This window comes from Narcine bancroftii, chromosome 12, assembly GCF_036971445.1.
Source record: "Narcine bancroftii isolate sNarBan1 chromosome 12, sNarBan1.hap1, whole genome shotgun sequence".
Classification (NCBI taxonomy): domain Eukaryota; kingdom Metazoa; phylum Chordata; class Chondrichthyes; order Torpediniformes; family Narcinidae; genus Narcine; species Narcine bancroftii.
Genome location: NC_091480.1, coordinates 35025555 through 35036365, shown reverse-complemented (window position 1 = coordinate 35036365; position 10811 = coordinate 35025555). Strand labels below are relative to the sequence as shown.

The 10811-nt window shown below is 40.9% G+C and overlaps 1 long non-coding RNA gene across 2 annotated transcripts; it reads left to right on the top strand.

Annotated features, from left to right (window-relative positions):
- The first annotated feature begins 436 nt into the window (after positions 1–436).
- On the top strand, positions 437–10050 carry LOC138746928 (uncharacterized). Of its 2 annotated transcripts, XR_011347191.1 has the most exons (5): positions 437–675; positions 1993–2177; positions 7869–7975; positions 8793–8925; positions 9678–10050. It is a non-coding gene; the product is annotated as an uncharacterized lncRNA (long non-coding RNA). The 2 variants fall into 2 exon arrangements; XR_011347190.1 differs by lacking the exon at positions 9678–10050 and having other exon boundaries at positions 8793–9649.
- Positions 10051–10811: the final 761 nt, after the last annotated feature.

Below are 10811 nucleotides of genomic sequence, written 5' to 3'. Positions count from 1 at the left end.
TTGCACAACACCAAACTCTGTCAAAACACAAAAGCGGGCTGGGAACCATTGTGTACTGCCATCTTAATGTTTCAATTATTTATCATTTCTTTCATTTAGCCTTCCAGTACCAATACAGCTTTGACTCAGAGAAGGAGCCTATTTGCGCTGAAAGGTTGGGAGACCAGATTTCATTCCATAATCCAAACCAAGGGATTGCTGTAATGTCAGATGTAACGTAAAACTAGGTCTGACCTGTCTGATATCTGTAAGATCCTGAAGTATTGTCCAGAGAAGAGTAGGAGCATTTACTTTGTGCCTCAATTGATATCACTTTAACAATTAAATCAAGGACAAAGGTTTAGTTTTTTCAATTGCAGTCATTATCCTTGCAGTGTTACCATAGCAACTGACATCCCACACTTTGAGAACAATGGACTGGTACGTCACCAAGATATCACAGAAGTCTACTAACAACTCTGAACATAATGGAACACCCCAACAAGAAATCATTGTAGAATATTCTGTATATTTTGGCGTACAAGTCATCCCCCCATTTTTCAGCCTAATTTTAAGAGTTTTATGGTATATCTGGTGTACAAGTTGACCTTCATTTTTCGAGCTGTCTGGGCCTCACAGGAACAACCCAAAAAAATTTTAAACACCCCAATCACAAGTAACAAAGCTGTAAATTAAGTAAGGAAAACAAAATCTTGGCCTACTGGGTAGCAGTGGAGATGGCCCACGGAACTTTCAGCGTATGCTGAATTATTGTCAATCTGCATTTTTTTTTGGTGAATTTAAGGTCTCAAAAGTATATCTGGCCCATAAATTTGCCTCACCCACTTTTTGAGAATTTTTTTAGGGTTTCAGACTTGACATATGCCGAAATATACGGTAAACATTAACAACAGATTCCTGCTGGGTCGTTTAATTTATTTTGTTCATATTACCTTATGGTATTGAAAGCATTCAGCCCCCATGAGTCTTTGCCAGGTCCAAGAGCATCCATTCCTCCGCTTTTTCCCCTATGTCCTCTCACATGCCCCTGATTTACCTGTTACTCACCTACACTCTGGACCATTTAGAGGAGCCAAATAACCTGAAGCCCTTCTATGAAATGTGGGAGGAAATCATTGCATCAGGAGAAATCATCGAGGGTCACAGGGGAGAACCTAGAAAATCAAGCCTGCAACTTTTATACCCAATCCTTCCATCCCATTGAGTTACTAAATGCAAGGTGCCATGATGAAAATCCCTGCTCTTTTAGCATCAAGCAGTTTTCTAACGTATAAATGTGAGTGTAGTGCGCGTCGAAAGAACCAAAGACTTGCTGATCCAAACCAAGGCTGTTATTAACTAAAAGACTGGAGCATATCACAAGTAGGTCGACCAGTCCAGAAAGACCTGGTCTGGCTAGGAGCAATCCTTTAAGACCTGCCAGTAGGTGTGGCTACACTCACAGCCAATCACAGTCATCCTACACTACCATCTGTAGATATGTCCATATACACATTGGTGTTAGAATCTGTGCTATCACAGTGAGGTTGATTTGTGCCTGCAATCTTTCAAATTGGTCAAATATCTTATTTTTTTAAACTTTAGAGATACAGCACAGTAACATGCAGTTCTGATTCAGAACTTCTGACCCATGAGCCCATACCACCCAAATACACCCATGTGATCAAACATTTTACTTGTGAGGACAATTGTCTCCACGGGTGAAACAAACAGACCACCACACTGATCCATATGTAGTATTAACTTCTCTCAGCCTTTGGCACTTTGGAAATCCATACTCCATTCTACACCAGATCTTCAGCTTGCAGAGCTGAACATACACTAACTGAAATATCAGGTCTTTTTTTGTTTTACAAGTAACACAAATATTTTTATGTTGATTAGCTATATATTTTTTCCTGTCCAGTCATCTGTTCATGGAATGTTTGAATATTCTGATGGGAATGATCTGCATGGTGTTTTTGAGAATAAAGGCAAGTTACTTCTGTACAGGTAGAGGAGCAGACCCCTCACTCAGAGTTGGCTATGCCTGGGAGATTGAGTGACCTTGTAGGAGAAAGAAACTGAAAACCGTGACTGAAAAGAGTCTTCGAGGGACAACTTGGACAAAATGAAAAGCAATATTTGGGAATGACTAGGATGTGTCTGACTGAGAACCACAACTGCTGTAACCACAGGTACATCCTCATTGCATATACCACATTTCCCCTGGTTGCCAAGGTGACCGAGGGCTTTTAGATAGATGCAGTGTCTCTTTCTGGATTGCTGGTGGCCTTGCATACTTAAGCCTGCAGTTCACTGTATCAGGGATGTAATAATGAGATTCTTTAGGGCGGTGGCGAGACCTCAAGTGCATACAGTGTAGTTTTGGGTACCTTTATTTGAGAAAAGATGTTCTGGCATTGGAGATGATTCAAAGAAGATTTACTAGTATGTTACCAGGAATGAAAGGGTTAGCATACGAGGAACCATTTGTCGGCTCTTGGACTGAATAGAAGGAAAGGGGGGGTGTGACCTCATAGAGACATTTTGAATGCTGAAAGACCTGGATAGAGTAGATGTGAGAAAGTTGTTTCCCATGACAGGGGAGTCTAGGACAAGAGGGCCCAATTTCAGGATAACGGTATCAATTTAAAACAGAAATGCAGAGAAATTTCTTTAGCCAGAGGGTCGTGAGTCTGTGGAACTTTTTGCCACAGGCAGCAGTGGAAGTGAGATCGTTGGTTGTATTTAAGACAGAAACAGACAGGTATTTGATTAGTCAGGGCATCCAGGGTCGTGGGTAGAAGTCCAAGGAGTGGGACTGAGTGATAAGGATCATTTCATGATTAAATGGAAGAGCAGACCCGATGGATTGATTGGCCTACTTCTCCTCTTATATCTTGTGATTAGTCAATATTTTAGGTCAGGGCGCCTATTCGAGAGAAACCATTTTTATCCATAGATGTGCCTGAGGTGCCGGGTCCCTCTAACATCTCTTTGTTCACCTGAAGCTTGTGTCTTCTTCTCGTGTAAAATTGTGATGAGGCCACATGACAGACTCCCTGGTTAGTGGAAATTATAGTCAAACTAAGGTAGATGTGACAGACTGAGGAGACTTGCCGTGATCAAGTGACCAGTCATTGGAGACCAGACAGTTGGGCATCAAGGATTGATCATGCAAACTGCAAGGTTAAAGTAGGTATTTATTCATTCATTCAGGTGCCTTGCCATCGTGCGAGATATGATATGCCATCATATCTCTCCATCCGTCACGATCTCTGACCCTTCAAATTGTAGTTGTTGCCTCACCTCCTTCGGTGAAGGCTCCGTCCTTGAGCTGAGACCGTAGTCGATGTTGAGTTCATGATTATACAAGAGAAAAATACTGCTGTGTCCTTCCTAGATGGGTAACCTTGGCACTGATCAGCAGATTCAGCTGCCCAGTGTTTTTAGTTTTACAACCATAAATTCCAATTCCACAGCTTCACATGACCCTGACTGGGAGGATAAACAGGACCTACACCTTGCCCAAGGGTGCTCTGTAGGCTATCGGACAGAAGGAGCACTTTACACCTCCTTTTGCTGAGCCATTGCACAGCACCGACACCAACAAAGTAGGTACAGGAAGGGACAACTTGACCTGATAACTGACCAGTTAAGGAAAAAATTCATGTATGGCAGGGAGTGCAGGACATTACAACCTACAAAGTGAGGGCAAACACCAGAGAGGACAGTGATGCTTCATTACTGGATGAGCTGAATACCTTCAATGCCCGCTTTGAGAAGAAGAACCAAACAGTGCTTACTCGAATCCCTGAAAAAGCTGAGGTCCCTGAGATACCTGTCTCTTTGAGAACGATGTTAGAATTATTCACGAGGGCGAGCTCTCGCAAAGTGTCAGGCCCTGACAGCGTAATCTGGCAAGGTACTGAAAATTTGCGCCAACCAACTAGCTGGAGTGTTCATGACATTTTCAACCTCTCATTGCTGCAGTCAGAGATTCCCACCTGCTTCAAAAGGGCATCAACCATCCCGGTGCCCAAGAAGGCCTGCCTCAACGACTATTGCCCAGTAGCTCTTGCTTCTATTATGCTGAAGTGCTTTGAGAGGCTGGTCATGGCCAGAATTAACATGTACCTAACAAAGATGTAGACCCACTGCAATTTGCCTATAGTTACAATCGCTCCACGGCAAATGCAATATCACTGGCTCTCCACTCAGCTCTGGAACACCTGAAAAAAGGCAACTCATACTTACGGCTGCTCTTCATTGACTACAGCTCGGCCTTCAATACCATTATTTCCTCTGTGTTTGTCAAGAAGTTACAAACACTTGGCCTCTTTACCCCCCCACCCCCCCACCTTTCTGCAATTGGATCCTTGAGTTTCTCATTAGAAGACCAAATTTGGAGCAGCATCTCCTCCTCACTGATTATCAACTCAGGGGGACCCAAAGGATGGGTGCTTAGCCACCCATGACTGTGTGGCCAGGCACAATTCCAATGTCATCTACAAGTTTGCCAATTACACCACAGATATCAGCAGATTCACAAACGGCAATGAGGAAGCGAACAGAATGGAGATAGATCAGCTCGTTAAATGGTGTCACATCAACAATCTTGCGCTCAACATTAACAAAACCAAGGAGATGATTATGGGAGTCAGGGGAACATGACCCAGTGTCATCGGGAGCTCAGTTGTGGACAGTGTCAAGAATTTCTAATTTCTGGATGTCAACATCTCCGAGGATCTGTCCTGGAGCCTCCATGTTGATGCAATCACAAAGAAGGATTGCTAGTGGCTATACTTTGTGAGGTGATTGAAGAGATTCGGTACGTCACCGAATACTCTTGAAAACTTCTACAGGTGTACTGTGGAGAGCATTCTGGCTGATTGCATCATTGCCTGGTATGGAGGTGCCAACTCTCTGGACAAGAAAAAAACTCCAGAGGGTTGTTAATTTGGCCTGTGACATCACAGGCACCAGACCGCTCCATTGAGGACATCTTCATGAGGCAGTGTCTTAAAAAGGCAGCCTCTATCCGCAAAGGACCCCCCCGCCCCACCACCCAGGACATACCCTCTTCACTCTGCTACCATCGGGAAGGAGGTACAGGAGCCAAAAGACGAGCACTCAGTGACACAGGGACAGCTTCTTCCCCACTGCCATCAGATTCCTGAATTGTCAATGAACCAAAGACACTGCCTTACTTTTCATGTACTATTTTTTTTTAAGTATTAGTGCTGTAAGATGGTCATAATATAAATGTTTGCATCATGACGCTGCTGCAAGCAGCGAATTTCATGACTTGTTCATGACAATAGATTCTGATTCTGAAAATCTAGCTGTACAGGCTGCTTCCATCATAATCCAATCATTGCTAAGTTATATCAGTAAACTTAAATACATCTCCTCAGCATCCAATAGTCCCACCCCCTTTCCCTTGTTCCAACTAGTTTTCTTGCATTGCTTCATAAGAATGAAGGGAAGAGATGGATGCCAGAGGGAAGTGAAGAGGTGAGAGAGCTGGACAGAGGGAAGAGACGTGGTGGAAAGGAGTGAGTTAACTGAGAATTAAATGTGTTGGAGTGAGATCCAGTGAGTGTGCGTGGGATGACATGAAGGAAGCTTGAAAGTCCGAGCCCGCAGTGTTGATGTGCCGTAAATTTGAGTCACTGCAAACATTTTTAAGATGAAGATTCATTTGCTCATTCCGACCACAAATTGAAATTGTTGATGCCTTTGCATGGTCTGAAGGCTTCCCAAAGAAAATGAATTTCACTTTTCTTTTTCTCGTTGTTATTATTGTGTTCTGATGTAAGTTCAGACAGATTGTTAGTTACAACATACAACTTGAAAAATAAGAACTTAAATTTACAGGACCTTATGTTCTTATGCATCATGCCACCAACATCAAAGATCATCAGTCAAAAGGGAACACACAGTTCTATCATTTCCAGATCTTATTTATTAAGATATTTTGAGTTTATTACCATCTTGCTGCCATTTAGACAAACCAAGATGAAAGTTGGCTTTCTTTCAAAATATTGCAATGCTGTGGGTTGAATTAATTATGCTATGATTCTTTGATGTTTGAAAACAATTTCTCTCACAGCTTGTTTTTGCCAATGAACTCCCAATGCATTTAAAAGGGGGAAAATCTATCTGAGATCCATGAACATTCTTTATCAGAATAGCACTATTTTTAATGTGTCCTTTTAGTGCAAGGAGGAATTCCCGATCCTCATCTTGGGAATTTAACTGTCCCAAATGGGCACTAAATTAGTAGCCTCACTCATTCAGGCCAGATAGAAATATCACCATTGTTCAATTGGGAAATGAGTTTCAAATTTCCTGAAGGGTACCATGGGATATTGAACTTTGGCACTCTCCTGGGGTCCATGCCACACCTCTCAAAATATTGTTTCAGTTATTGAAACAAGACTGACAAATACTTACATTGTCAGTCATCTACAGAAATATCAGTTCCAAATGTTAGGGTCAAAAATTGCCCAAAGCATTATCACATTATAGGGGTGGAACGGTTAGTGTAGTGGTTAGAGCAGTGGGGTTTGAATCCTGCACTATCTGTAAGGAGTTTGTATGTTCTCCCTGTGTCTGCAAGGGTTTTCTCCGGGGGCTCAGGTTTCCTCTCACCATTCAAAATGCACTAGGGTTACAGGTTCATTGGGACTTGTGGGCCGAAATGGCCTGTTACCGTGCTATATGTCTAAAGTTAAAATTTAATACCCATTAAGGTTTATTTGTCCCAGGTGAATAGATGTCTGAAGGTTTGGCAAATCATCTGAAATCACATGCACCCCTAAAGTCTTCCAAACTTTGTTTGAAAAATGGGAGGAGTGAGGAAGGGATTCTGAGTACAAGATGGCATTCCAAGGTTGGATTGCATGCCATGAATAATGAGAATAAATAACTATTTCCTTTATACTAACACCACTTTGGCTATGATTTTAGCTTTCAATTCTTGGGTGGTAAATTGACAGGCTAAATTGTGCTCTCATTTTGAACTTATCCACTTCCCAATGGAAATAAAGATCAGGCTGGTTCTATAATGAATATCAGTCCACTTTAGTAGTTACTGCCAAAAATATTTATGATTTTGTTTAACTTAATGAGCAGAGTACAGAAAGGCACATTAATACCAGAATTAGAAGCAGCAGTAAGGCTTCTACATTTAATTGAATATTTGATCTGACTGTAACTTCAAAATATTAACCCTATCAAAGAATTGTGTCAGAGCACCTTTTTGGGCTCTGCCCGTCAGAAGCTGAAGCGTTAAAATACTAACCTAACATTAATGGTGTGAAATAAATGAGCTTGTTGGCAGATGCTGTTCATACTTTAGGAAATGGCAGAAGTTTCTGGGTCAACTTGGTTAATACTAAATGATCCTTGGTAATTTAATACCAAGAATAATTGTGCAGGAAATTTGCAATCATAGATTTTGAACTGTGACCACTTGATGAGCCAGACCTTTAAATGCTAGCTAATGCCAAATGAAATAATTTCTTTATCTAATCTAGTCAGAGGAAAATTAGTTAATTGGGCCTTTTCTGATATGGCTTAATTGCTTTCCTGCGTTGGGGAAGAGCCTCCTTGAAATTTTATGAAATTAAAGTTCAAGAGGTAGCATGACTCATTGTTGGTGGGAAATCGACTCAGTTTGTTGGACTTAACCTGCCTCTAGTTTTGTATTATGCTGGTTTACAAAAGTCGCGCACTTGATCATATTACCTCTGTCCTCCAACTTTTCCATTTTCTTAAATTGATATCTATTACATACATAATTATCCATCAATTTAATGCATTTAAAAAGTTTATCGTTTGTGCTAACCTTATCTCAAGTCACGTTTTCTTTTTATCAGTCTTTAGAAAGAAAATTTCTTCCTAAATTCTCTCAGTCCACGGTGAAGCTGGTCCCACCTTGTGAACAGAAGTTATGTTGCGGAGCATCAGTTGAATACCTATTCAGGTAAGCTGCCTTCTTTCAGCCAACCTTGATCACCTACCACTGATTTCTTTTCAGTATTATGTAATTACATATTACGATTCCTTGTGGGGATGGGGATGTCCCTGAAATGAAGCCAATTGAGATTGCTACCCTTGTCGTGTGTTAGATTGCATCACTCCTCCTGCATGCTCTCTTTGAGCTGTGAGGCATAGGGTACATTAAACCAACTGGACAGTCCAGGGACGACGATGCTTCAATAATTCTTTATAGTCTTGAAGCATGGTGGTGGGGCGGGGGGAAAATGAAGGAGGTCACATGGAGTAAAACCTCAAGGGCAAAGGAGATTACTTGAAGTGAGACCTCAGTCTGTCTTAAATCTGAAATGAGCACCCACGGCACCCAGCCTCCATCCTAGACTGTGCGTACTTGTTCAGTGTCCACAGCAGGAGAAAGCCAGTTCATTGATTCCTCCCATTGCAACTGCTCCCACTATCCTAATTGTTTATTAGTTTGTTAATGTGTAGTATGAATTAATTAATTTCCTCACCCTGCTGCTCTGTAATTATATATTTTTTTTATCTATGGTGGATCCTCAGCTAATGATGAACATACTGTATATGCCGTTATATAGGACAACTCTGGAATTTCTAAGTGTTGGTTTTGAGCAGCAGGCCTTTGAGTAACACCCCAAGTTTGGCACTTGCCTTTAACCGGTGGATGCTGTTGAAACCAAATCACAATATTTTAATAAGAAACGATCATTTAAAGGTTTCAATTTAGATATTTTAAAATGAACCACTATTGGCCTCATGTAACAGACTGATTTAAACCCGTACAGAGCAAACAGCAATCGAACTGGGTGGATCCCATGGGAGGAGCGCTGAGACTTTGCAAATTACCAATGGGGCATGCGCAAGATTGCATGGGAGCCGGAGGGAAGATGGCGATGATGTTGCAACTTCGTTGTCAAAGTAAGAATTTTGTTCAGGGCGACCTCAATTTTGTGAAAATTTTAAGATTGGACCATCCAATACAACGGCATATATGGTACCATCATCAGTTTGATGTGGTTTCATCCCCAGCTGTTAATTTTCCTGAAGTCGATGAGTTCATTTTACCACCTGTAATTGATCAATGTTCAACAATATTGACCCTGCCTTTTGTTGAGAGTTAATGCCTTCAATTTGAACCACCATGCCAATGACAGCCACTGGGAATAATGTTTGGGATTTATTTATCATCTCTTGCTGCTGGACCTGGGAAATATAAATGCCTGGAACTGCATAAAGCTTCGCTTTAGTGGAAAAGTCAGGGAGAGGATTGATGCCATAGCAATACTGCATCTCCATTCATGGTGCTGCAAGGCCTAAAATAAAATCAGGCTCGTATCAGTTTGGTCCTAGGTTCACAGTTCAAGTATTCAGATTTAATAATTGCTCATTTTGCAACTGAATGTCATAAAGCTGGTGATTTAAAGCATTCTTTTAGGATATCTTCATTGCTAAGAAACCCAGTTGATTTGTTAATACATGTTCAATCACACTGGGCCTATACTTTATATGGCTGCAGATTTACACCCTGATTCCCCCCAAGGCATTCCTCAAAGGACAATTGATACCTCCCTGCCAGTCTTCTCCATACCCCAAAAAATATCAAAATTGATGCTTGATGAGCTCCGATTGGTTCTGGTGAAATGCTGACCTTTTGTTTTAAATAACTTTAGGATGAAGAGTTGCATGGGCAATTTAAATTGAATACAAGCACCGCAGAGTTCTCTACTATTTTTGTTCATGTCATGGAAATGTTTACACTTACTTCACAGAACTTCTTTAACATCTCATCAACATTCTCCAGCTTGACTGTACTGGAAATTCCAGGGATTTTTGAGCAAACGTTCCTGTTAAATAAGAATGATATTAGGTAATAGAATCAACCTAAAATCAACTCTATTGCAAGAAGCCACTCTATAGAAATTGTGCTGAATTTGTGGTGAAAGAAAAAATCTTCATTGAAATCTTGAAGGTCATTCTTCTAAACATTAATGAGCTGGAACCTTCTTTCTACTGTTTGGTAAATATTGCTGCATAATCTCAAAATGTTCGTCATCATTTTATTTGAACAGACACATTCTGCTGATAGACAAACAGATGTGGCCTTATGAGTGTTGAAAGTAACTCCCAGTGATCAACTATAAAAGGTCATTTCAAAGCTATGACTAATACAATTTGCATTTTGCACTTAAATTCTGCAGTCAGGTCATCAGAATCTTGAAGACAAGGCTTCTTTATTCAAGGAAGAGGAATGTATTTATCATTACTTTCAACCCTATCATGTGAGGAAATCATGTTATGATCTCTAGTGTACAAATAAGAAGCTCTGTTTGCAACCTGACAAGAACACAGCATTTGGCTTTTTGCTGATTAAACACAAGGAACTTGTAAGAATGCTTTTAAAGCCAAAATACATTTATTGGCAGACATCTGGAAAGCATTAAAAGAAGCTTGCTGTTCTTTGATTTAATTTAATCTCGAGATTACTGCATGCCAACAGGCTCTTCAGGCCCTTGAACATGCCCCACGCGATTACACCCATGTGACCAATTAACCCACTAACCCTGAATGAATTTGGAAACCAGAGTACTCAGGGGAAGCCCATGTGGTCATGAGGAGAACATAGAAGCTATTTTCACTCAGTACTGGATTCAAATCGAGGTAACTAGTGCCGTAATAGTGTTGCACTAATTGCTACACCAACCATCCCATCTTTAGTAATGCCTCGAGGATATAATTCATCTTCATTTGTTTGTTAGGGTGGCTATTCCAAAGGAGGACATGGTCATAGGTTACCATATTACCAC